The sequence below is a fragment of the Rhinopithecus bieti genome, unplaced genomic scaffold, assembly GCF_001698545.2.
Source record: "Rhinopithecus bieti isolate Rb0 unplaced genomic scaffold, ASM169854v2 scaffold_9670, whole genome shotgun sequence".
NCBI lineage: Eukaryota > Metazoa > Chordata > Mammalia > Primates > Cercopithecidae > Rhinopithecus > Rhinopithecus bieti.
In genome coordinates this window covers 764,028-791,751 of record NW_016806180.1, presented here as the reverse complement: position 1 = coordinate 791,751, position 27,724 = coordinate 764,028, and the positions used below count along the sequence as shown (strand labels likewise).

Here is a 27,724-nt window from a genome sequence, read left to right as displayed (position 1 = left end):
AGCTTTGTGTCCAGACTTCTGAGAGGATGTCACTCTTTGAAGATCCTTTCAAGTTCAAAGCACAGGGGGCTCAAATGATTCCAACACAGGCAACGAAATAAATATCTACAAACACACACATCGGCCAGAGCTGTGCACGTGAGGCGCCCAACAGAGTGAATTTTTCCAGGCTTAAGCTCTTTTGTTCCCCACCCCCAACCTCAAAGCATCGAAGCATAAAAATCCAAATGAAGAAACTCACTCTAGCTTTGTGTGCAACTTCCAGGACACTCTTTTGTCACTAGGTAACAAAAGAAAACCCTGAGACAGCACAGCAAGAGTGGTCTGGCTAATTATCTGCTCACTATTGATAGGGGGCCCACGGAAGGCTTTGGCCCCATTGCTGCCCTTCACCTGCAGAGCAGGAGATTGCAGTGGAGCCATCCACCTCCGCCAAGAGCTGGGTCCTGCAGCATTTTTCAAGCCATTAGCAATAGCAGTAGAGCACAATAGCTAAGTCCTTGGCTCAAGTTCTGGCCTGGTCACTACCCGGATAATCTTGGGCAAGATGTGTAACTTTTCTCAAACTCAGCTTCCTCTCGTGTGAGATGGAGATATTCATAGGAGGAGTGGCCACCCACAGGGTTAATGTGAGAATGGACAGGAATTCTGATGATGCCAAAACACTGGAGGGTACACCACATAAGCATTTGAATGCTCACTGCTTAAATGTTTGTGGTTGTTATCGGCTTCTTCCCTCCAAATCAAACCGTATTGATTTAATCAGTGTCAACACGATGACTTAACAACATATCGATTTGGTCAAGTCAGTAAAAACAATCAGTCAAGCTGGTTGCTTGACATTTAGTAGATGAAAATTGACCTTTTCCTCCTCCCATTTCAGGGTATGATGTCATCGAGCTCCAGACTTCAAATTCCTGATTTCTGCTGCGATCAGATAGAATATTCATCTGCAGCACTTTGTGGGTGATAAGAGGGGTGGACAAGTGCTGTGTATAATTGTGTGTACCAGGCACAGTGCCTGATGAAGACACTTGCAAGCAATGGTTCAGCTCATAGCCTGTGCTTGCTTGCTAAGAGCCCACCTGCACACATATTCCTGGGACAGAAGATCAGGGCCTCTGGGGTCAGGGTGCTGATAGAGTGTGTTTCCTTGTGAAGGCATCCATCTGCCTGAGGGTTAGGAGTGACTGTGCTCAGGGCTGGTCACTGGCTCCCTAATTTAGGGTAAAATTAGTCTACTAAGGAGATCAAAATACAAAAGGTCTAAATTCCCAGTTAGAGCCTAGCCCACCTTATAAAACCTTAGATTGAGAATGGATTATGCAACTATAAAGTATTTTCCAGCCACAGGAGTCCATGAGTATTTATGCAAAATGTTAATCCAATAAGCTGAGCTTCAAAGGCCACACATATGTTGGGTTGAAATCACGGTGGGCCCCTTGTAGCCCTGTGACTTTAGGCAAGGAAATTATTCCATTAAAGCTTAGTTTTCGTGTCCATCGAATGGAGATGATGTCTACCATAAAGAGTGATTTCTAAGTTACTATCTGTCAAACTTATTTAAGACTATATTAGACTGCACTCTAATATAGGTATAATCAAAACAATGAATGTAGACATAGATACTAAGAACATAAGATATCTTCATATGCAATAAGGGGCCTGTTAAATACATTAGATACACTGGAGAATGGAATATAGTGCAGTCATTAAGGGTAACTGTTTTTCTTTCAGTTAATATAAACATTTTTTCAGGTCCATCTATATCTGCATATACAGATTAGTATAAACATCTTTTCATGTCCATCTGTATATAGAGATGGACCTGAAAAGATGTTTATACTAACTGAAAGAAAAGCAGATTACAAAGTAGTAATATATTTAGTATGTAACCTCTATGAAGTATTTGACTCTTGACCCCCAGGCTCAAGACCCTCACATGAGATGACCATAGCATTGCTGTAGCCTTCCATTTTATTCCCCCCACCTCCAATTTCTCACATCATAGTGAGGTATTAGAAATTTATGTATGATTGTATAATTGCCTTACTTAATATCAAACCAGAGATTCCCATGAGTGGCAGAGTAAAGCCTTAGTTCCCTCTCTACCCCAAGCCTACCATTCCCACCCCACCCCACCCTACTCCTTCAGGAACCTCATGCATCTGCCTAGAATATCATCCCTCTTTGTCAACCTACAAATTCTTATCCATCTTTCCAGCCTCAACTGATAAATCTCCATGAAGTCTTCTCAAATGAATTTTTCCTCTACCTCTGTCCTGTGCCTTCCAACTCTCACTCCTCACTCCAGAAAAGTTAGAAACTTTTATCTGAATCCACACTCACTCAACTCTATAACACCTGTCTAAGTATCCTTCACTTACTGGTTTACAAGGCTACTTCTCTCACAAAATTAGGAATATTAGGGAATCTATTGCATTCACTTTTTTGGTATTCTCAGCATTTAGTAAATGTTCAATAAATGTTCCTTTGATAAATGAATAAATTGATCCATTAGTAAATTTAAATTGACTTCCAGACCTGAAAGAAATTTTCAGGTCACACTTTTTCTTTTCCTCCCCACCATATTTGTAAAACAAAGAAAAAGGAGAGTTGCAGACCCTTAGAGGTTGAGATTTTCCCTCCAGAGATGATGACCATTTATTAATTTATTCAGCAAATACTGATTGAGTCCCTACTGTGGGCTGACACTGTTTGGGTTACTTAGAATATAGCTATAAACATGCAGACAACAAAAATCTCTGCCATTATGGAGCTTACACCTCAGCAGGGAGACAGACAACGTACAGCATTAATAAGTCACTTACCTGGTAGGTTAGTGGTGATGCAGTGGGAAATAGAGAGCAGGCTAAGGGGAGCCAGGAGAGCTGGGAGCCAGAGCAGATACAATTTTAAATATGGTGACATTTCAGCTAAGATGTGAAGGAAATGTGGGAATGAGTCACACAGATATGTGTGGGAGGGTAGTGAGAGGTGTGTCAGAGCTCAGAGAAGTAAGGGCTGGGAGGCGGGGAGGCTGGATTTTGTAGGGCATTTTAAGGATTTTTGCTTTTGCTCTGAATGAAGTCAGGAGCCCTTGGAATGTTCAAGGCAGAGGCATGGCGTGGTTTGAATTATGTTTTAAAATATTACCCTGGCTGCTAAGTATAGACAGCAGAAAGTAGAGAACAAATAGGGAACCTGGTTAAGAGGCTATAGTCAATCATTCAGGCCAGAAATGGCATGTCTTAGATCAGACAGTAGCAGTGGGGCTTGGGGAAGGAGTAGAATGTATGTGTACATAAGTTGTCTCCTCCTGCCTATATCGGCATAACTCATTCCCATGCCTCACACACACATACACGCACACGCACACATACATGAGAATATATCTAGATGGTAGAGCCAATGAGATTTCCTATCCAACTGAATGTGAAGCACGAGACTTAGACATTGTGTGTTCGATGTACCAGACACCATGTTAAGTGCTTCATATACATTATCTCAATTCTCTAAGCACTTGAAGGGCTAGGACAAATCAAGGTCTCTTCCCTCCACACCATCATGCATTCCATTATTCTGCAGTGCTCCTCAGATCCCATTTTATTTTAATTTGCAGGCTGGGAGGCAACAGACATCAGTAAGCCATTTTGGCTTGGAGTAGAGAGTTGTGGGTGATGTTAGATAAACTTCCCAGTTTGTAAAATAGCTACCATGTGCTGAATGCTAATGCATGCTTCTTTTAGGCCACCCAACAAAATATGAGGTGCACATTGTTTCCTTCCATTCACAGATGAGAAACGTGAAGATAGTCAGAATTTAGTAAATTGTCTAAGGTCACACAGTGGAGATCTGAACCAAGATCTGTTTCTCAGCCCTTGCCTTTTCCATAAGCCCAGCCTTCTTTCTGAGCCCTGGGGAGGGGATGGAGAACTGAAGATGGCAAATGAAATAGTGCCCATGAAAGTCTACAGAAACAAGTGAGAAAAGACTCTTTGAAAGTGGGAGTTCTAGGAAAATGTGTTATTCCTCTAATACTGTTACTGTTGTTACCATTGTTGACATCAGGGAAAGATAACTGATGGTCATGCTTACAGGCTGCCTGAGTTCTCTCAAGCCAATTAAACTATTCTTCTACCCGTCTTCCCACTGAATGAATGCTGCTCATTAACGATGATCATACAAACAGTTGACTAAACCAAGGGTCTTCCCAAATCCAGCCCTCAGTTCTTTTCGACTTCTCTTTGTCTTCCTTCTGTCGAGTCCTCCAAATTTGTTTCCAATTTCTCTTTTTTCTTCACTGTTTTACTTGAGTCAGCTCAACTCCTTTACAAACTCTATTCCCAATTCTCAGGGCGCTTGTCACGTTATCATGGAGTGCTGAAGAATGCATATAAATAACACACTGGAATGTGAAGTAATTTTTCTATCCACCCAGAACCTCTAGAAGCAATAAAAAGAATTCCCCTTCAGCCATATACATCTGGACCCCACATGGGCTGGAAGAATGATGCTTACCGTTCAAGTCTAGCCTCAAGAAATGCAACATCAGAAATAACTTGACCCCAGGGCTGGGTAAGACTTGACCAGCACCTGAACACAACTGACTTAGCTTGAGTTAGGGAACTGACTGGGGCCTGCAGCTGTGATCTCTTCCTGCAGACCTCAAGACCATTCCCTTCCCCCTCCGAAGGGGAGAATGTCAATATTCCTCTCCCTCACCCGCAGCCAGTCCCCTCACAAGTGTGCCTCTGCGCAGTAGATCAGTGTGCCCCCCACCCCCCCTCCATCTGCAGTCCTCACTGAGTCAGTGGCCTGGCACAGGGGCGGCAAACGCTGACTGACTCTGAGCTGCTACAGCTACCAGTAGCGGCTAATGTTGGTGACAGCCCTGGGGGGAGGGGAGTGAGAGGAGGGGAATGGGAAGTGAGATTCTGGGAGCCCCATGGAGACTCTAGCTGCCCTTTCACCTCTCAGCTCTCTGAGCGATTTGTATTCCCAGTTCCCAGCTGTGAATCCATGCATTCGGCTGCAGAACGCTAGGGATAAAGTGTCAAAAACCTAGCAGGAGGTGAGAAAGGAAAGCCTTTGTCATCAACTCCACACCACTACCATGCTGCGTCTGTGTTTATACAAGGGGGAACACAAACAGACTTGGGGAGACCTAATGATTTGGGTTCTGGGGCTTTGGAAGTGGCTGAAATTCTGCCCCTTGCTTTTTGTTGACCCAGTACAAGAAATATCACCTAGGAGGAACGCTTCAGATAAGTCAGCTGTCAAGAAAGAGGTGAAGATGATCAAATAAATAAACTCAACTGTTCTGCTAAGAGGCCAGGCCAGACTGGGTGATTATCATGGAGACAGAGGAACTGGGAGTGCTTAGGGCCTGACTTGCCTCTTTTTTGAGTTTCTGGAGGGTGTTCAGCTCAGTGACTCTACAGAAGGAAGATATGTACCACCAGAAACTCCGGAAGGTGAATAGAGAAAGTAGATTTCACTTTCGGGGGAAAAAGCAAGAGTCTGCCATCTTCTTGTCTTAACTCATCGATAAAAGCCTGAAACTTGAATGCTTTCTTCTTGCATGCAGACTACAGTGAAAGGAAGTTTGAATATTAATAACTAGAGGAGGCTGACTGAGGCCTGAAGCACATAAACACTTGAGTTTGATGATTAATATTTGTCATCATGAAAGATTTTTCTCCAACATTTTCCCTGGGCAGTTTTTTTGGTTGAATTTGTTTACTATTATCTTAAGAAAGAGATCTTTAAACCATGTAGGCTGAGGTTTGAGGCATTCTCAGTTGCTAATTTAACTTACTAAGTCAGAGACTGTTTCTCCCAGTGAAAGCTTTGGATTCTTCACTAATCCTAATTGTCGTTATAAAACTGGTAAGTGGTAATGAGGCAGGAAGCCGTGGATGGCTGTGAGATCCCAGGAGGGTATTACCCTCTCTGCCAAATATCTGGATCAACAACCAGCCATTAGCCACAGTGTGATGTAATTATATTGGAAGAACTTCGGACAGATGGTTGAGATGTTTCTGTTTATACTGTAATTCTTTCCCCTAAAATATATATTTATTTGATATCAGACCAAGCATATTTAGATGAATCATCTGTTCATCTATTTTTTGCTCTCTCTGGGACCTTTTTTTAAAACCCCTTTTTGCCCTGAGCTTCTGTTATAAGAACATGCAAAGATGAAAGCCCAGAAAGTTAGCTTTTAAACCTGGCAATAAACCCTATAAACCAACCAACATCAAGGGAGAGGGCACTAGAGCATTGTCAACTGTGACAAGATAATCTCAGAAACAGACCCTGCTCAAGTTCAAATTCAATACAGATGGAGATTTTTAAAAGAAAGTGGGCTGGGAAGGAGAATGATCTTTGCTGACCTAACTCCAAAGCAAGAAGCACAATCTGGCCCAAATTTTAAAAATAGAGAACTGTCCAAGAATAATAATAGTATCTTGCTGGGAAAGACTTTTTATCTTAGTTTAGTCAGAAAAAATAGAAGGTAAACCTTTTCTCAGTTTCTCTAGTCCCACATTGTGAGCTCTGGGTCTTTATTAGTCCTTTTCTAAACCATGAGTAGATATGAATGGTGGTAGATGAATTCAGCCAAGGAGGAGTTGAGAGTAGGGAGAGACACAGATGCAGGGGCGGTAGATGAATCAAAATCGAAGATGTAGGGATGGATTAGGACCGTGTGGCTAGACTCCTTTTCTAGAACTACTTATGGTTTCCTGAATAGCCCTGCTATGTCATAGCACTTGCCCCTGGGTTAACTGTTCTGCTAAGAGGCCAGTCCAGACTAGGTGACTATTATGGAGGCAAAAGAATTGGGAGTGCTTATGGCCGGACTTGCTTCTTTTTCGAGTCTGCACATGCTGTTCCCTTGGACAGTCTTCTTATCCATTCAAGATAAGACTTACCCTGCAAAACTCAGCTCACTGAGGACCTTCTCCGGGAATCCCTCCTTTTTTCCTGGTTGGATCAACACTCTTCCCTTGGTACATTCTGCCTCTGTCTCAGCCCCTGTATCCCAGAGTGATATTCATGTTGACTCAACTGACTTCAATACTTGCCTGTGAGTTCTTCAAGAATGGGGACATTATTCTTATCATGACTGTATCCTGTGTGATGCCAAGCTGTAGTAGGCACAGAGTGAAAATTTACTGAGTTTGATTATATTAGAATTGAGTTGAAGTGAATTGAGAATTAGATCCCTCACTCAATGGCTTTCACAGCAGAAATGCTGGAGTCATATGTTAATATTAAAGTTGTTCTTTATCTGGCATGAATTGGGCCAGGGAGTAAGATGCTCTTAGGCTGTATCTAGGTTGATTCCATGACTTGGCTATTGTGACTAGTGCTGTGATGAACATATGAGATCATGGGTCTTTTTGGTAGAGCAATTTATTTTCCTTTGGGTATAAAAGAAAATATGGTATATATACACCATGGAATACTATGCAGTCATAAAAAGAATGAAATCATGTCCTTTGCGGCAACATGGATGCAGGTGGAGACCATTATCCTCAGCAAATTCATGCAGAAACAGTAAACCAAATACTACATGTTCTCTCTTATTAGTTGGAGCTAGGCACTGGGTACACATAAACATAAAGACGGGAACAACAGACACTGAGGACTACTAAGGTGGAGAGACAGTGAGAGAGGTAAGGATCTAAAAACCACCTACTGGGTACTATGCTCATTATCTGGGTTACAGGATCATTCATAGCCCAAACCTCAGTGTCATGCAATATACCCTCATAACAAACCTGCCCATGTACTCCCTGGTTCTAAACGTTGAAATTATAAAAGAAAAAAAGAAAAAAAAAAAAAACAAAGCTCAAGTGAGTCTCTTTTCTTTCAACCCACTGAGGTATTGTAGAGCCAATGATATCATTAATGTATATCCCAAACTGGCCCGTTGTGGTGTAAAAATGCAGCCCATCGACATTTAAAAACTAAACACTTGGTGAACATGAGGCTCAATTACCAGTATAAGTGAAGGATTTTGTTTTTTTCTTTGTCTATAACTTTTCAGAAGCTTGGTGAGATACAGTCATGTGCCGCATAATGTTTCAGTCAGTGATGAGCCACATATACAGATGGTCCCATAAGACAATAATTGAGCTGGAAAATTCCCATTGCCTAATGATGTAGCTTTTGCAACCTTGTAGTGCAATTGCTTTGTTTTTTAAGTAAATGTAGTGTAGCCTAAGTGTACAGTTTTTATAAAGTCTACAGTAGTGTACAGTAATGTCCTAGACCTTCATATTCACTCACTACCCACTCACTGACTCACCCAGAGCAACTTCCAGCCCTGCAAGCTGTAATTGCCCTACACAAGTGACCATTTTTTATTTTGTACACATATTTTATTTTTTATACTTATTGTATACCTTTTCTATGTTTATATATGTTGAGATACAAAATTACTTACTACTGTGATACAGCTACTTGCAGTATTGAGTATAGACACATTTACAGATTTGTAGCCTGACAGCAATAGACTGTACTGTATAGCCTAGGTGTGGAGTGTGCTATACCGTGTAGGTGTGTCTAAGTATGCTCTGTGACATTTTCACAACCACTAAATCACCTAAGGATGCATTTCTCACAATGTATCCTTATCATTAAGCAATGCACAACTATGTTTTAAAACTTCTAGGTAATTGCATAAATTACCCGTTTAGTTCCTATCTTTGATTAAATCAAATTGAAATTAGCAAGAAAGACAGTCTCACTCCATTTCATACCTGATCTCTCTGGAGACTTAGAGTATTCCAAGTTATTCCAAGTCTCTCTGGAGACTTAGAGTATTCCAAGTTACGGTCATACGTAAGCATTTAAAGACTGTAGAGTCACAAAAACTTGAATTTGAATCATGGATATGCCAAATAAAATAAGATCTTTAACCTTTTGTTTTCTCCTTGTAAAATGAAATCAGTCTAGATATATCATTTAATCCAGGGTCTAGTACTCTGTAAGAATTTAATAACCAATTATTATTGTTATTATTATCTACTATCAGATATTCCAACACTAGTTGAGAAGCTCAAGCAATTTGCTGAGCATTTTTGTTCATTGTCACCTTCTGAGTAAACTCTACCCTTTTGACTCCTGATGTAATACTTGCAGTTCATTAATAATACAATTTAGACTTAGCATTCTGGCTACCAAGTCAGTATTTTTTCACCATCTTGAATCTGATTATGACATTTAATAGGGAAACCATTAGACAAGACCAGTTGTTTCATAAAGAGATTAAAGAGTTATCATTTGAGATGATCTAATTCAATGCCTTGCTTGCCAATGGCATTAACTCAACTCTCAATGCGCACAACAGAGCAGGTCATGGGTTCAGGCTCAGGTGATAAGATGCCAAAGGCTTGAGCATCCATTTACCTATCAAGGTTCCCCACATAGCTCATTCTGTGATTTTTTGGTCATACTAGTTGCAGTAAAGTCAAAGTATCTCTCTGTTGATAACATGTAGTAAACATATACTTTTATTCCATGAGATTTATAGAGAACATACAAACAGATGAAATACCAAGCTCACAAACGACACTTATGAGAAATGAAAAGGCACATAGTTAATGCATAGTCCTGGTTTTAGATAATTATTTTAAGACATATTCCCAGATTATGCTTACCCTGTGCCTAACCCAGAGCTAACCAATTATGGAACAAAGAAAAGATATGCTGTGGCATCTGCTGTCAGATTTAGCTACAGTTAGGTTTATCTGGTGATCAAAATTATTAACTAAGGTTCCCAATGACATGAAGAAAAATATATTACCCAAATGCAACCAGAGAATGTCCACATCGGCTAATAGATGACGTTAACATTAGCCAGCTAAATGTGAAATTATTGATTTCCTTTTGCAGACTGGATAGAAACAAAAGTTCAACTAATTTTAAAATAAGCTATTGAAAAGAGTGGCATTTTTCTTTTTTAAAAAATAATTTTTTCAGGTGACATTCATACAAAATTAGCCATTTTAAAGTGAACCATTCAGTGGCATTTTATGTATTCACAATGTTTTGCAGCCACAATCTCTATTTAGTTCCAAATATTTCCGTAACTCCAAAGTAAAACCCATAAATAATAAGCAGTTTCTCCCAATTCCTTCCTGTCTCATCCCTAGCAACCACCAGCCTGCACTTTGTCTCCCTGGGTTTATCTATTTTGGATATTTCGTATGAATAGACTCATAGAATACATGACCTCTTGTGTGCGGTTACTTTCGCTTAGCGTGTTTTCAAGTTTGATCCACATGGTAGCATGTACAGTACTTCATTTTATTTTATGGACAAATAATTTTTCACTGTATATATATACCACAATTTCTTTATTCATCCCTGGATGAATATTTGAGCTGTTTCCACTCTTTGGCTATTGTGAATAGTGCTGTCATGAACATATGTGTGTATGTACTTGTTTGAGTACCTGTTCTCAATTCTTTGAGGGTATATATATATATAGAGAGAGAGAGAGAGAGAGAGAGAGACAGAGACAGAGAGAGAGGCAGAGTTTCGCTCTTGTTGCCCAGGCTGGAGTGCAATGGCGCAATCTTGGCTCACTGCAACCGCCACCTCTTGAGTTCAAGCGATTCTCCTGCCTCAGCCTCCCAAGTAGCTGGGATTACAGGCATGTGCCACCATGCCTGGCTAATTTTCTGTATTTAGTAGAGATGGGGTTTCACCATGTTGGTCAGGCTGGTCTTCAACTCCTGACCTCAGGTGATTCACCCTCCTTGGCCTCCCAAAGTGCTGGGATTACAGGTGTGAGCCACTGCACCTGGCCCCCTGTGTTTAACTTTGAGGCTCCACCAAACTGTTTTCCACAGCAGCTGCACCATTTCTCACCAGTAACATATGAGGGTTCCAATTTTTTTACATCTTCATTAACACTTTTGGTTAGTTATTTTTTATTTTATTTTATTTATTTATTTTTTGACATGGAGTTTTGCTCTTGTTGCCCACACTGGAGTGCAATGGCACGATCTTGGCTCACCGCAACCTCCATCTCCCGGGTTCAAGCGATTCTCCTGCCTCAGCCTCCTGCGTAGCTGGAATTACAGGCATGTGCCACCATGCCTGGCAAATTTTTGTATTTTTAGTAGAGACGGGGTTTCTCCATGTTAGTGAGGCTGGTCTTGAACTCTCAACCTCAAGTGATCCACCCACCTCGGCCTCCCAAAGTACTGGGATTACAGGTGTTTTGTTTGATTTTAGCAATTGTAGTTAGTGTGGAGTGCTACCTCATTGTGGTTTTGATTTGCATTTCTTCTAATGACTAATGAGGCTGAGTATTTTTTACTGTACTTATGGGCCACTTGTATGTCTTCTTGAGAAAAATGTCTATTTAAATTTATTGCCAATTTCTTAATGGGGTTTTCCTTTTGCTATTGAGTTGTAGGAGTTCTTTATACACTCTCAGTAATGAATTCTTAAGAGATCTGTAATTTGCAAATATTTTCTCCCATTCTGTACAATGTCTTTTCACTTTCTTGATTATGCCCACATATGCACAAAATTGTTTATTTTTATGAAGTCCAACTCCTTTGTAGCTTGTGCTTTGGGTATTATACTTAAGAATCGATTGCCAAATCGAAAGTTACAAAGACTTAACCCTATGTTTTCTTCTAAGATTTTTGTGATTTTAGCTCTTATATTTAGATCATTGATTCATTTTGAGTTAAGATTTGCACATGGTGTGAAGAAGTTCAAATTCATTCTTGCACATGTGGGTATGGCCCAAGCACCATTTGTTGAAGAAACAGCTTTTTCCCCATTGAATGGTTTTGGCACCCTTGTTGAAAATCAATTGGCCATAGATAAATGAATATTTTGGAACCTCAATTATATTCATTTTGTCTATATGTTTATTATTATGTCCATACCACACTTTTGATTACTGTAGCTTTATCGAAAGTTGTATAATTAGGAAATATAAATTCTTCAGCTTTGTTCTTTTTCAAAATTGTTTTGGATATTACAAGCCTTGAAATTCCATATGGATTTGAGGCTCAACTTTTCCATTTCCACAAAAAAGGGAAGCTATAATTTTGATAGGGATTATACTCACTCTATAGATTGCTTTGGGTAGTATTGATGTCCTAAAAATATTGTCTTCCATGATCATAGGAATATTTTCATTTATTTAGGTCTCCTTTGATTTTTTTTAAGCATTGTTTTCTAGTTTGCAGTGTATGAGTCTTTCACTTCCTTGGATAAATTTATTTCTGGGTATTGTATTCTTTTTGATGCTATTGTAAATTGATTTTTTTCTTAATTTCTTTATTAGATAGTTCATTACTGTTATACAGAAACTACTGATTTTTGTGTGTTGATGTTGTGCCTTTCAGCTTTCAGCTAATAAGTGAATTCATTCATTAGCATCAGTAGCTTTTTTTGGTGGATTATTTGGGAAATTTCATATATATAGAATAATGTAATCTGTGGGTAGAAATAGTTTTACTTATTTGGGCTGGCGCAGTGGCTCATGCATGGAATCCTAGCACTTTGGGAAGTCGAGGTGGGAGGATTGCTTGAGCCCAGAAGTTTGAGACCAGCCTGGACAACATACAAAATGTCTCTACAAAAAAGAAAAGGGAAAGAAATTAGCCAGGCATGGTGACACACACCTGTGGTTCCAACTACTCTGGAGGTTAAAGTGGGAGGATCACTTGATCCTGGGAGGTTGAGGATGCAGTGAGCCATGATTGTGCCACTGCACTCCAGCCTGAGTGACAGAGTAAGAACCTGTCTGATAAATAAATAGTTTTGCTTATTTCTTTCTAATTTGGATGCTTTTTTTTTTTTTTTATGTTTAATTGCTCTGCATAGGGCTTTTAGTGCAATGTTGTATAGCAGTGGTGAAAGCAGACATTCTTGTTTTGTTCCTGACCATAAGGGGAAAGATTTCAGTCTTTAACCATAGAATATGATATTATCTGCAGGTTTTTCATAGGGAAAGTCCCTTCTATTTCTAGCTTTCTGAGTGTTTTTATGAAGAAAGGGTGTCAGATTTTGTCAAATGTCTTTTTTTCTGCATCAATAGAGATTATCATGCATTTTTTCTCCCTTCCTTCTATTAATGTGTTGTAGCACATTGTTTCTTTTGTTGTTGTTATTGCTGTTGTACTGCTTTTGGTGGTGGTGTTGAATCACTCTTGCATTCCTGGAGTAACGACTGCTTGGTTGTAGTGAATCATCTGTTTAATGTGCTGCAGAATTCAATTTGTTAGTACTTTTGTTTTATAAAGGATGTTGATCTGTAATTTTTTTTTTCCTTGTAGTTTTCTTTTCTTTGTGATTTCTTTTCATTACAAGAAACCTGACTTTGGTATCAGGTTAATGCTAGCCTCACGGAATGAATCAGGAAGTGTTCTCTCCCCTTTCATTTCTGGAAAGAGTTTGAGAAGAATGGATGTTCATTCTTGGTAGAATCACCAGTGAAGCCATCTGTCCCTGAACTTTTCTTTGTTGAGAGGTTTATTATTGATTCAATATTTGCATTTGTTATAATTCTGTTCAGATTTTGTATTTCTTCTTGAGTCAGTTTTGAGAATTTGTGTGTTTCTGGGAATTTGTTCATTTCATTTACATTATCTAATTTGCTGGCGTATAACTGTTTATAGCATTTGTTTAAATTCTTTTTGCTTCTGTAAGGTCAGTAATAATGTCTCCCACTTTTATTTCTAATTTTACTTATTTGTGTCCTCTTTCTTTTTTGTCAATGTAGCTAAAGATTTGCCAATTTCATAGATCTTTTAAAGATCAATTTTAGTTACATTGATTCTCTCTATTGATTTTCTATTCTTTATTGTGTTTATCTCTGCTCTAATCTTCATTATTTTCTTCCTTTTGCTGGTTTTAAGTTTATCTTATTCTCTTTTTCTAGTTCCTTGAGGTGTAAAGTTAGGTTATTGATTTGAGACTTTTCATCTTTTGTAATGTGAATGTTTACCTGTTATAAATTTCCCTCTGAATACCACTTTTGCCGCATCCCATACATTTTGGCATGCTGTATTTTTCTTTTGAATTGTTTCTAAATATTTTCTAATTTTCCTTGTCATTTTGTCTATGACCCTTTGTTGCTTAAAAGTGTGTTGTTTAATTTACACATATTGGTGAATTTTCTAGTTTTCTTTCTGTTATTGATTTATACCTTTATTCTGTTGTGGTCAAAGAAGATACTTTTTATTATTTCAATTCTTTTAAATTTATTGAGACTTGTTTTGTACCTAATGCATGGTCCATCCTAGAGAATTTTCCATGTGCACTTGAGAAGAATGTGTATTTTGCTGTTGTTTAGTATAATATTCTATATATGTCTGTTTCTAGTTTGTTTATACTATTGTTAATGCTCTCTATTTTCTTGTTGATCTTTTGTCCAGATGTTTTATCCATTATTGAAAGTTGTATATTCAAGTTTCCAGCTGTTATTATAGAATTATCTATTTCTCCCTTTACTTTTGTCAGTGTTAGCTTCATATGTTTTGGGCCTCTGTTGTTTGGTACATATCTGTTTATAAATGTTAAATCTTTTTGATGAGTTAAACCTGTAATCAATCTATAATGCCCTTCTGTGTCTTTTTTGACAGTTTTTGGCTAATGTTTATTTGCCTGATACCTATAGCTGCTCCAGCTGTCTTTTGGTTACTGTTTGCATGGCATATATTTTTCCATCTTTTCACTTTAAATTTATTTGTGTCTATCTGGATCTAAAGTGAGTCATTTGGAGACAGCATACAGTTGGATCATTTTTTAAAAATCTATTCTCTCAAACTCTGCCTTTTGATTGGAGAGTTTAATTCATTTAATTTTGAGGAAGTTAAGGAAGAACTCACTTGTGCTATTTTTCTATTTGTTTTCTGCATGTTTTATTCCCTTTGTGACTCTCATTTTCTCCATTACTGCCTCCTTTGTGGTTAGTTGATTTTTTTTCACACCATTTTGATCCCCTGCTTGCTGAGTTCTGTGTATGTTTTTTAAACATGGTCTCAGGGGTGGCCGGGGTATTATATTTACCATCTTAAGTTTATAGTGATATGGTTAGAACTGACACCTATTTAGCTTAAAAAAAAAAAAAAAAAAAAAAAAAAAACTCTTCTTCTACATATCTCTATCCCCTTTTATATTATTGTTATTGTCACAAGTTATATCTTTATATATTATGTGCCTAACATAAAATATAAAGATATCATGAACCCTGAAAATCTGAGACGGGCCTCAGTTAATTCAGAAAGTTTATTTTGCCAAGGTTGAGGATGCATGCCCATGACACAACCTCAGGCGGTCCTGATGACATGTGCCCGAGGTATTAGGGGCACAGCTTGGTTTTAATACATTCTAGGGAGACATGAGACTTCAATCAACATGTGTAAGATGTATGTTGGTTCAGTCCAGAAAGGTGGGAAAACCTGAGGCAATGGCAGGACAACTTGAAGCAGGGAGGGGGCTTCCAGGTCATGGGTAGATAAGAGAAAAATGGTTACATTCTTTTGAGTTTCTGATTAGCCTCTCCAAATGAGACAATCAGATACGCATTTACCTCAGTGAGCAGAGGGGTGACTGAATAGAACGGGAGGCAGATTTGCCCTAAGCAGTTCCCCACTTGACTTTTCCCCTTAGTTTAGTGATTTTGGAGCCCCAAGACTTCTTTTCCTTTCATAATACATATTATCTTTGTATATTATGAGATATATATATACACACACACACACAGATAACAGATTTACCATGATTTTCATACAATTATCTTTAAATCATGTAGGAAATAAAAAGTGTAGTTACAAACAAAAAATGCAAGAACACTGGTTTTAATATTTATCTATTTAGTAACCTTTATTTTAAATATTTATTTCTTCTTATCACTTCAAGTTATTGCCTGGTGTCCTTCTGTTTGAACCCGAAGGGCTGCCTTTAACATTCCTTGAAGGGCAGGTTTACAGGTAACAAATTTTCTCAGCTTTAAAAAATCTGCACGTATCCTAATATTTTCACCTTTGAACGATAGTTTTAAAGTCCTTTGTTGGCAGTTTTTTCTGTCAGCACTTTAGGTAGGTCATCCCACTGACTTGTGGCCTCCACGCCTTGTGATGAGACATCAGCTGTTATCCTTATTGAGGATGTCTTCTGCATGACAAGTCATTTCTCCCTTGCTGATTAAAATTCTGTATATGGGTTTGACAGTTTGATTGTTTCAGTGGGATTCTCTTTGAGTTTATTGTATGGGAGTTTTTTGAGCTTCTTGAATATGTAAATTCTTGTCATTAATCAAATTTGGCAAAGATTTGGCCATTGTGTTTTCAAATATTCTTTCTACCCTATCTATCTTTCTGTTGTCCTTCTGGGACTCCATAATGCATAGTTGGTCCACTTGATAGGCCCATAGATTCTTATGTTCTGCTCACTTTTCTTCATTCTTTTTTTCTTTCTGCTCCTAGACTAGATAATTTTAGTTGTTCTCTCTTTAAGTTCACTTGGTCTCTTTTCAGCTTGCTTTAATCTGCTGTTGAAAAACTCTACTGCATGTTTTATTACAATTATTTTACTTTACAGCTTTAAAATTTCTATATAGTTCCTTTCTCTAATTTCTGTATCGTTATTGATATCATCATTTTGCTCATATATTTTTTTTCTAGTTTTTTTTTTAGTTCTTATGTGGTTTTCTACAGCTCTTTGAAAATAATTAAAACAGTTGATTTAAGGTTGTTGTATAGTAAGGCTAACGACTTCACTTCTTCAGGGATTGTTTCTGTGAATTGGTTTTTTTCTTGAAAATGGACCAGAGTTCTTTGTTTCTTTGTGTGCTTTATAATTTTTTCTGTTGAAACATGGACATTTGAATATTACAATCGTTTAATTCTGGAAATCAGATTCTTCCCGTTCCCCAGGATGTGCTCTTTTTGATTGTTAAAGGATACAGACATCTGTTTCTTTAGTGACTTTTTCAGGCTGTTTTTGCGAAGACTGTGTTCTTTGTTGTGTGTCCCTGAAACTTCTGTTCCTTTAGCTTGTGTTCAGTTGTTGTTTTGATACAGATTTCCTTGACCACCAAGAGGTAAAAATATTAAACAAGTCAAAATACGGAACAAAAAACTCCAAACTCCGCCTCTTCTAGTCTTTGTAGATGACTCTACCCTGGTGTACTCCTTCTTCAATACTTCAACACTTAGTCAGGCTCTTTACAACACTACCTCAACCTTTCTTTCCTGCTTGCACGGAGTCTAGAGATCAAAGGTGAAAGTTTAGGATCCTCTCAGATGTTTTCTGAGAATGCATTCTTCCTTGGGCATCCATGTGTCCTTCTAGATTTTCCAGTATACACAGGTGCTTTTGAATGCCCAAATTTCCAAAATAAACTATTCCTCATTTTTTTCTCCCAGGCTTTAGGTGTTCTATTGTAAACCTTGACTGTAATATTTTGCTCAAGGCAACTGTGAGTTTCTCATTTATCTGCAATGATTTTGAGCAATGCCTGCCACTTTTTTGTCCTGAGTAATTCCACATTAGGCAAAACAGAGATGAGCACCTTGCATCGGTTCTTCAGGTAGCCCTCAACAAGTTAGAGCAGACAAACAGAATGATTTACACATAAGTCTTGCTCTGCTCTCTCTGGAACCAGGGATCAGCATCCCAGGCTAGGGATGCAGGCTGCCATCCTAATTAGGGCTATACACTTGGTAAAATTACAGATAATATTTTTATCAGAAAAAAACTAGAGAAGGTCTAATGCAATAATTTAAAATGTTTAACATAGCAGAATCATATTGCCAATATATGCAAATTCCATCAATTCTCCCTTAATCCCCATGAACTTCTTCCTAATGCCCCAGCCCTTCTCAGCTGGGGAGGGTTTGGGGCAAGTGGAAATAAAAGAATGCCACAAAACTTTTCAACCATTCTTAACTTGCCTTTTGTTTGTTTGGATTCAGCTTTCAGTTGGTTCTGTAAAGCTCTGACTGTTTTACAGAGTCCTGTAAGTTGGTTCTGGCAATTCTGCTTGTTTTTCTGTGTTTCTGTGGAGGGACATGAGCTTGGAGCTGTTTACTCTGCTCTGTCATTTTGCTGATGTTACTCTGTGATACTTCTCTTGATAAGATTTTTCTCTATTCCACATGCTGATACTGATAGGCTCACATTGCAAGCTATAATATGTTTATGATGTCCCCGGTAACTTATCCATATGATTCTTTAAGTGCTTGATAAGAATTCCACTAACAAACTAAAATACTGAACTGTGAAGTAATTTTCTGATTTATATTGTCAACTTATCTCTATAAAAAATAAGCAATCACAAATGAAGCCAGGAAAATAAAAGAATTTAAACAACAAAATGCAGATTATGATAGTTGCTTGGTTGTAAAAGACTATAAAACCTCAAGCAATGATGGATAGTTTATAATAAACTGAAAATTGAGAGCCGTAGAGCAGGATTCTAGTTCTTCCTTTAACCAACTGAGTAACCTGAGGCACATCCCAGTGAGGTCTTTCTGGCTGTTTCCTTGCATAGAAAATGAACAGGATAGACTTCATCAGTGACTTCCAAACTGAGTTCCAGGGAGATTAGGCATTAGGAAGAAGTTCATGGGGATTAAGGGAGAATTGATGGAATTTGCATATATTGGCAATATGATTCTGCTATGTTAAACATTTTAAATTATTGCATTAGACCTTCTCTAGTTTTTTTCTGATAAAATATTATCTGTAATTTTACCAAGTGTATAGCCCTAATTGAGGAGAGAACTGGGAATTAGAAAACACAGATTCCAGGCTGACTCTTTTGTTTATAGCCCTGAGATTTTAATAATGCTTATCATTATCTCTGCCTTTAAAAAAGAGCTAGTAATAATTATCTATGCACTTCTAGGAGCTATAGAGCAAATAGTAGGTAGACATAGATGTGAAGTACTTTGAGAAGTTGAAAGTGTTAGGCAAATGAAAGATATCACCAATTGTCGTTAGAGCCCATGAGTATCCCAACTACAAGATTTCTGAGACCTTGAAAAATTAGGCAGAATCTGGTAGGGAATGATCTAAATTCTCATTTTCCAAGAATGAATCAGTTTAATGTCCTATATGAGACTAGCTCTGGAGTATAATTGCCCAGGTGACCTTCCTTTGCCACGTCAACCCACCTGGCTTAATTATCCAAGTTGTTTGAGAGTGTGTCCATAGGTGAGAGAAGAAAAAGAGAAAAAACAAAAAAGCCTTGAGGTGGAAGTGTTTGACCTTCAAAATGCTATTTGAGACTCTTCAAAATGCTGGGACTCTTTGGCCTACACCTTGGGCACACCTAGCTCTTGTTTGACCTTGACTCTCATTCTCAGTCCATCTTGACTGAATGTGCCCCACACTTTCTGGTCTTGCTTCAGGCCTTAAAACCAGACTGCTGACCTCACTCATCGGCTGAATGTCCCTCTGAGCTTCCGTAACCAACTGTTCCCCTCCATCTATTCCTGGTTGAACTTTTTCTTCTGTTGGGGGCAGTCACACTTCATAATCATATTTATAATCACATAAATAGAGTAACCAACTCACCCTGGTTTGCCTGAAACTTTCACAGTTTTAAAACATAAAATTCTAGCTGGGTGGGGTAATGTGCAACTTAGTCCTAGTTACTTGGGAAATGAGGCAGGAAGATAGTTTGAGCCCAAGAGTTTAAGGCCAGTCTGGGCAACATAGGGAAATCTTTTCTCTTAAAAACAACAACAACAACAACAAAAACATTGGAAATTCCATGTCCTAGTGAAAGGAGTTAGCCAGCTTGCTTTAGGCAAACAGTAGGGAAGGGGCCCCGGAGAACCTCTTACCCGCCCCACAAGTGCTTACACCAGATGTTTTGTTTAGATAAGGAAACTTGCACAGGGGGCTTGCCTAAACATGCCTGCAGTGGAAAATTGAATTCCTTAACACATACAGAGTAAAGGAAATAAATCAATATAAAGAAGTTCAGTCTAAGAGCCTGCATGTGCACTAGAAGGGTAGGGTGGAGCTGCCAGGAATTCGTGGCTTAAGCCCAGATATTCAATTGTGAGGGGACACTTGCTCACTTGCATCCTCTCTTTTTGCTGAGAGCTTTCCATTTGCTTAAAAGATTCTACTCCACTCACTCTTTGATGTCTGCATGCCTAATTCTTCCTGGCCATGAGACAAGAACCCACACCTAGCTGAGCTAAGGAGCAAAACAGTCCTGCATCACTAGGAAACTCTTCAGTCCCAGGCAAACCAGGACAGTTGGTCACTCTATTGTGAAGGCATTAAAAAACAAATATATATAGATATATAGACACACACACACACACACACACACACACACACACATAGAGAGAGAGAGAGAGACCTATAGATCAACAGCTTCTGGCCCATGTTACAAATATCCTGCTTTTTAAAATAAACTCTCTGGTTGGATCTAATTGATGAAGACATATATACCAAAAAAAGTCATTGAGTCTTATTCACTCCAAATATTATACCTATTTCTTTTGGGGGCCAGAAGTTAAAAGAACCAATACTATTGCTTTGGGGATGTCCTTTCTGGGCCACGGTATGCCATACCCACACCATTTTTCAACACACATTTGACCCTGCTAGACTGTATACATATAGCTATGTGTATCACCAGAACACCAAGCAAAGGTCCTGTGGAATGCATAATGATCGCAGCATATCAGACATAAAGAAGTCCAAACAGGAAGAAGCAGAGAGAGGACATCGTGGGAATCATGCCAGACCAGCTATGGCACCCAGTGTCTGCAATGTGCAGTTTATAGCCAATTCCTTTCCAGGGACCTGAGGGCAGGCCAGGCAAACCACAGATTAGCACTGTTTCAGAGGAGCACTATGTCTGTGATTTTCTATACACAGATTTATATCTGGGCTCCCTGGAAAATTAAGAATTTTCTAGACACCATAAACTATTTTTTAAAATGTGATTTTTTTTTTTTTTTTTTTACATAGAAAGAAAATGCATCCTTTACAATGCTTAGCAGATTTCCATATGTCATACTGCAAAATATATATATTTGGTCTTTGTCCCCATCTCCTGGCATACAATTCCTAAAATTCTTGGAATCTCCAAAGTGATGTGTCTTTTTGTATGCTAATGAGTTAACTGATGGTTGGCAGCCCCTGGGCAGCTTCAGGATGGGGCCTGTTCACAAAAAAATAGCCAAGGCATGATTATAGGATTGAGATTTTCAGCTTTACCCCCCAACCTCCAGAGAGGGGAGAGGGACTGAACATTAAGTTGATCACCAATAGCCGATGTTTTAATCAATCATACCTATGAAATGAAGCCTCCATAAAAACCCGAAAGGACAGGGTTCAGAGAGCTTTCAGATACTTGAGCACAAGGAGGTTTCTGGAGGGTGGTGCACCCAGGAAGGGCATGGAAGCTCTGTGCTCCTTCCCCCGTGCATCTCTTGCCCTATGCCTCTCTTCATCTGTATCCTTTGTAACACCCTTTATAATAATGAACTGATCCACACGAGCAAGTGTTTCCATGAGTTCTGTAAGCTGCACTAGCAAATTAATTGAATCCAAATAAGAAATCCTGGGATTTATAGCTGGTCTGTCAGAAGAACAGGCAAAACAACCCCGGGTTTGCAATTGCATGGGAAGTAAGAGAGACAGGCTTGTTGAGTAAATTCTCAACCTGTGGGATCTGATGCTGTTTTTAGGTAGACTGCATCATAATTGAATGGGAGGACACCCAGCTGGTATCCACTCAGTCACTGATTGTTTGCTTGTCCTCTGTATTGGTTGTTGTGGTATGAGAGAAGAAAAAAGGAACAGTTTATTTTTTTCATTCAGAACCATCTAATAAGTTGTAGGCACTTGAAGATTCCAAAAAGACTAATTTTTTTCTGGAGCTTTCTTCTGAGAGTCTTGTCAGTTATTTAATAAATACAAAGTGTAAAATAAACTTAAAGTTTGAAGAAATTATAATCTGTTAACATTTTTTAGTATTAAAAACTTTTAAAATTGTATATATTTGTTCACTTCAAATGAACTTAAAATCTTCCACTACAATGGAAAGATATCCAGTTTAAGAGTTAGGAGAATTATATGAGAGAGCAGTTACAATTTCTAAAATGTTGGAACCCAAAAGTAACTCACGTATATTTATTTTTTTTAATGTCCCTGTATTTTTGGCTCAGTGAGTGATGACTGGGTGATCAATAGGTAAAAGTCCCATTAGGTACTTCTTTTCTGATTGGAAAAACAGTATTTTAGGATTACTCTACCTTTTAGAGAAATACTACCTCTGTTTTCTTCATGGTTGCCTCAAGCATGAGGATAGGAATAAGGCAGCAAGTCTCAAAGGGCGATTTAAGGGCATGGATGAAGAGTTAAACAAGTCACGCAATGAGAGCCATAAAGGTACGATGTCTCAAAGCCCAGAGTGGCCAATGTGGTCACAGCTACACAATGGGATTTTTACAGAAGCTTCCAGAAGGGAATCTCTACTAAAGAGTAATGTATAGTTACTAGAATCAGGTCCTGTGGCTGCTAGATTTGACAGAGAATGGAAAAGTAAGGATTTTCCCTAAGAAAAGATGGAAAGCTAAACCTGAGCAAAGTGGTTATGGGTAAGAGTTGGAGGCAATGACAGATATCCTACACCTCAAACCTTACAGGGCACTATATCTTGTAAGTTTACATACTAAAAGGTAGTCGTAATAACTGGTTAATGCTTTCTGTCATTATTTTAATAAAACTTTGGACATTTATCAAAAATATTTGCTTCCCTCTTTTCTAAAAATGTTGGGAGCCTTCCTAACAATCTTCTTCAAATAGATATGTACCTTGCAGCAATTTCATGGAGAAAAAACAATGGGCACAACCCATTTGGAGGGCAAGTTGACAGTGTTTACTTAAATTTAAAACATGCATAATTTCAGGCCCAGAAAACTCTAGTTCTGTGAATGTATCCAAGGGAAACTCTAGTATGCCTGCTTGAGAGGCACATATAGGAATATTCATTGCAGAATCAGAAGAGGACTGGCTAAATAAATGTGGTACATTCATACAGTGATTTAGACAGATACATCTAAAAAACTAAGCAAAGTACAGAATACTGTTTATAGCATGAAACCATTTATATAAAATTTTAAAGCTCAATAATACCTATCTTGCTTATGGATTTATGTATATGTAATGCAGAGTTATAAAAAGTGAACTAGAACATATATCAAGTTGATAAGAGTGAATAGTTTTTAGAAAAAAGCAGGGTGACAGACCTGGGCATAGCAGACAAAGGCATATGCAGGTTTGAGGCAGGAGAATAGGGTCTGGGGACAGGGAACCCAAGGCTTTCCTAGAACTAAATCAACGGGAAAAACCCCAACTTTCTAAGACCAAGTAAATAACTTCGTAACTCTACTTCAGCTATGACAAGAAACATCCTCTTCATTTGCATAGGTGTAAATAACTCTGTAACCTCACTTCATCCTCTTCATTTACATAGGGCATATACCAAATAACCAATGGGAAACCTCTAGAGGGTGTTTCAACCCCAGAAAATTCTGTAACTAACCAGGCCCTTGAGCCGCTTGCTCGGGCTTCTCCCACCCTGTGGAGGGCGCTTTCATATTCAGTAAATCTCTGCTCTTGTTGCTTCATTCTTTCCTTGCTTTGTTTGTGCGTTTTGTCCAATTCTTTGTTCAAAAAGATAAGAAACTGGCCACCCTCCACCAGTAACAGTTTTACTTGTAAATGTTTCATTTTTTTATTTTAAAAAAAAGTCAACATGACAAACAATAATTTCTCATCTGGGAGGTGGACACACTTATTTATTTTGGGATTTTTATACTTTTCTAAAATGTTTAGTTTTCAAAATTTAAAAAAAAAGTTGGAAAGAAAGGAGGATTTTGGTTTTTTTAAGACTGAATAATATTCCGCTGTGTATATATGTCACATTTTCCTTATCCAATCATCCATTGATTCTATGATAAATACATACAATTTTATTTGACAATTAAAATAAATTAATTGACTGAAAAGAGATTGCAGTCCCTACGGTTGGGAACTGGAGACACGAAGTCCTGAGGACAATTCCCCGGCTGCTCCAAAGCTCAGGTAGCTGGGAAGCCACAGACAGAAAAAGCGCACCTCAAGATCTCCAATACCAGCCCAGGAAAGAAACGTTACATCTACAGTGTTGTGAAAGATAAATGGATCTGCAGGCAAATATTAACCAAGAAGTCCCAGTTTCTACAAGAGTGAACACATTTAATTACTGGCATATTGCTACACAACACTTTTGCTAATTATACTATCTAATAAAAATGTATTATTATTTTAATAAAAAGAAAGAAAAAAGAGAAAGGAAAGGAGAACTGAATTAAAAAAAGAAGGAAAGAAGCCAGGCGCGGCGGCTCATGCCTGTAATCCCAGCACGTTGGGAGGCCAAGGCCGGCGGATCAGGAGGTCAGGAGATCGAGACCATCCTGGCTAACACGGTGAAACCCCGTCTCTACTAAAAATACAAAAAAATTAGCCAGGCGTGGTGGTGGGCGCCTGTAGTCCCAGCTGCTGGGGAGGCTGAAGCAGGAGAATGGCGTGAACCTGGGAAGCAGAGCTTGCCTTGAGCCAAGATCGCGTCACTGCACTCCAGCCTGGGCCATAGAGCGAGACTCTGTCTCAAAACAAAAAAAGAAGAAAAAAAAAATCCTCCACAGGGCTGGTGTTGTAAATCTGAAGATCATAGTAAGAAAGACATGGTGAACACCATGGGAGCACCCAAGTTGACTTAAAGACACCCAAAGCAACCATAATTAACCAAAAAACAAACCTATAGAAGAAAATTTGAAAATAATAATTTTTAAAAACTTCTTTGTAATATTTTTGGGGGGAGTCTAGGGCTATCTAGAGCAGGTTGGGCCCCATGAATAAAACACGGGTCCTACAGTAGAACAACAGAACCTCCCACAGCACTGGGTCCTGAGGTGCATGACAGGTTCACCCTGGGCCCCTTCTGAGTGCTGGGCCCTGTTTATTTCCTGTTTTTCTTCACTCAGTGTTGGACATCTGGAGACGCGGATTTTAAACTAAGACACACTAAGACCAGATCCAGCTCTTGTAGAATCCCTGCAGTGGTCTTCAGCAGCACTCTTTGGCTGACATTTGTTCGAGACTATTATATATTTAGCCCTACAAATCAGGCAATGACTGATGACTGCCACTGAAAAATTAGTTACCAAACAGTCTCTTTTCATAGCAACTTTGAAATCCCACTAGGCAGGCATTCTAAAGGGCCCCTACTCTGGAAATAGAGAAGTTTCCCTGATTACACCAGATTCTATTCATTAGAAGGAATGCATGTGTCCATGATTTCTGCATGATAACATCTGGAATGGGTATTGATAAATCTGTCTACCTGGGGTATTAAGAAAATGTAGGGTGTTAGCAGAAAATTTGATATGCAGTAAGGCCAGCATATAAGGAGATGCTTGCCATGGAAAAGATGTTTATTACTCACAGTTCCAGGAGATGGGACCTGGGGCTGGGGTGGGGAATTGAGGTGAGGGGTGAGGAAGTATGCTGTGCCATGGTAGGGGCACACGGGAAAGCACTGGGGTTGGCCAGGAGGCAGAGGGAGAGGGGAGAACTGTGGGCAAGAGCTTTTATTGTGGTTTATGCAGGAAGGAACAGGAAAGGCAGGGCTATGAGTTTACGATGGGTTTGAGTAATTTTAGCAAGTTCTGGGCCATAATGGCTGCCCCTCATTGTTTATATCTGGTCTTGGGGCAATTAGGATGGGGGACAATGGCCCTGAGTATGACAGCCAGCTAGAGGAGGTGGTGTGGATATGGGCTATGGATCGATTGGTTTGCATATGGGAGAGCTGGTTGCTGTCTCTAGGAATTACCTAGGCCTGGGATGGAGGTGGGGGAGGTATTGTGCCTACAGGGTCAGCAAGCCGCCAGCAGTCAAAGCATCAAAATACAGGAAATGAAAGACATGTCTAACACAATATTCCGAGATGCAAATAAAATCCTGAAAGAAAAAGTTGAGAAAACATTATCACCATTTAGAAGGTCTCTGTTGTCCTCACTGGGTTCCTGAACATCTACACTGGGCCAATTTTTCAAATTCCAGAATTCCAAATTCACCTTGTCCTGGAGGAGGGTCAGTCAACATAGAGGGCTTGTAGCTTCTGCCCCGGTGGGTACTGCTGTCTTGTGGAGTCCAGTTCTGAAAGGCCCAGCACAGCCAAGCCTTCCTTCCCTCCTACTTGGCTAAACCTAACTCCTATTAGGGGGCAAAACGTGCAGAAGCCCTGAGTGCTGTGCTGTATCCCCGGTGTGCTGAATGAAACTATTTTCCATTATCTAGGGGAAAAAAGGAGGTGCCGGGCAGAAGATTGACCTACTGTGCCAGCAGCCTAGATTAGCTCATTTCCCTCCAAGGAACTGCACCATAATCACTGTCACTGGGGATGCTGTGCTATGCTCTCTCTTGCATGAGCTCTTACCTCGCAAACCTGCTATTTTCAGCCCTCCCTTTTGAGAGCAGTGTCTAATCATCATAATTTGATCACTTGCTTTGCAGAAGCGCCACCATGTTTATTTTTCCTCATGCGGGCTGGAAGGGAGAAGACCATTCCTTGCCTTCTGTTGTTTCTCTGTCTCCTGGAGAGTGCAAACTTAAGCAGGGTCTGAGGAAGACAAGAGGGAGCAAAACTTGCATCCAAACAGAAGCAAGCGCAGCACACTGCAGGTTGAAGATGAACGAACACTTTTTCCTTCTTGCTGAGATGTAGCTGAAGTCTTCACACTGGAAGAACTGGAGAGAGTCCAAAGTTAAAACTCCTGCAGTGAAGGACCCAGGACTGAAGGAGAGCACCTCCCCTCCACTGACCTCCCAGCGGACACTGCGTCGGCTCGCAGCCCTCTTGCCTGCCCAGCGTTCTCAGTGGTACAGCACCTGCTTTCTTTGTGGCTCATGGTTCCCCAAAGATTGTCACTATAGAGATAAAAGAATACCTGCTTGTTTAATGTCATTATTTCATTTCTTATTTTTGCCTTAATGCCTGATCCATCTATGATGTATATAAAAAATAAGACTGTGAGTCAACTCTTCCTAATTGCCTTTAACTGTTTAGCTACTCAAAGAAAAATTAGTTGCCTTAAAATGTAGGCAAAATGTAATAGATATAGAAGCTGGCCTTTCCTATTTCTCTTTTATTTCATTGTCTTTGTGACCATTCCATAATCACCAAAGATCAGCCAGCTGGGCCATCTCTGAATTGCCACAAAGAGACTGGAGGGAGGAAAATTCTACTAAATTGGTGTTCCACAAAGCTCTTCTGTGTTGGGCACTTGGCTTAGGAATAGGTCTACAGAATCCCAGACCCACTTCTCCGCATCCTACCCCTCTCCCTTCCCCCAACTCCTGCTTCAGTTCTGAGTTTTGGGGGATAACGTCTCTGGAGCTACTTTGGAAAACCGTGGCCAATATCCAAAGTCACATAGGTACTGTGTATGTGCACCTGTGTGCAGATGCACTGAGCAGGGGCGGGGATTGGCTGTTGCGGCATTGGGCAGATTCATATCTAGTAGTTTTGTCTTGTTTCTGCCTACTTCACGCTAGCCAACCCCAGGACACCTGTGCACCTTAAAAACCATTTTCCTCAGAATTTCTGGATTTATTTTCTACCCATGTATTTAAATAATTACTTCCT

General features: G+C 39.3%; 1 long non-coding RNA gene across 1 annotated transcript in view; it reads left to right on the top strand.

The window, feature by feature from the left end:
* LOC108531512 (uncharacterized) overlaps nucleotides 1-26,921 on the top strand; it is a 77,369-nt gene extending 50,448 nt beyond the window's left edge. The window contains exon 5 of the long non-coding RNA XR_001886178.1: nucleotides 26,593-26,921. This is a non-coding gene — a long non-coding RNA (uncharacterized LOC108531512). The remainder of the gene's footprint in view (nucleotides 1-26,592) is intronic.
* Nucleotides 26,922-27,724: the final 803 nt, after the last annotated feature.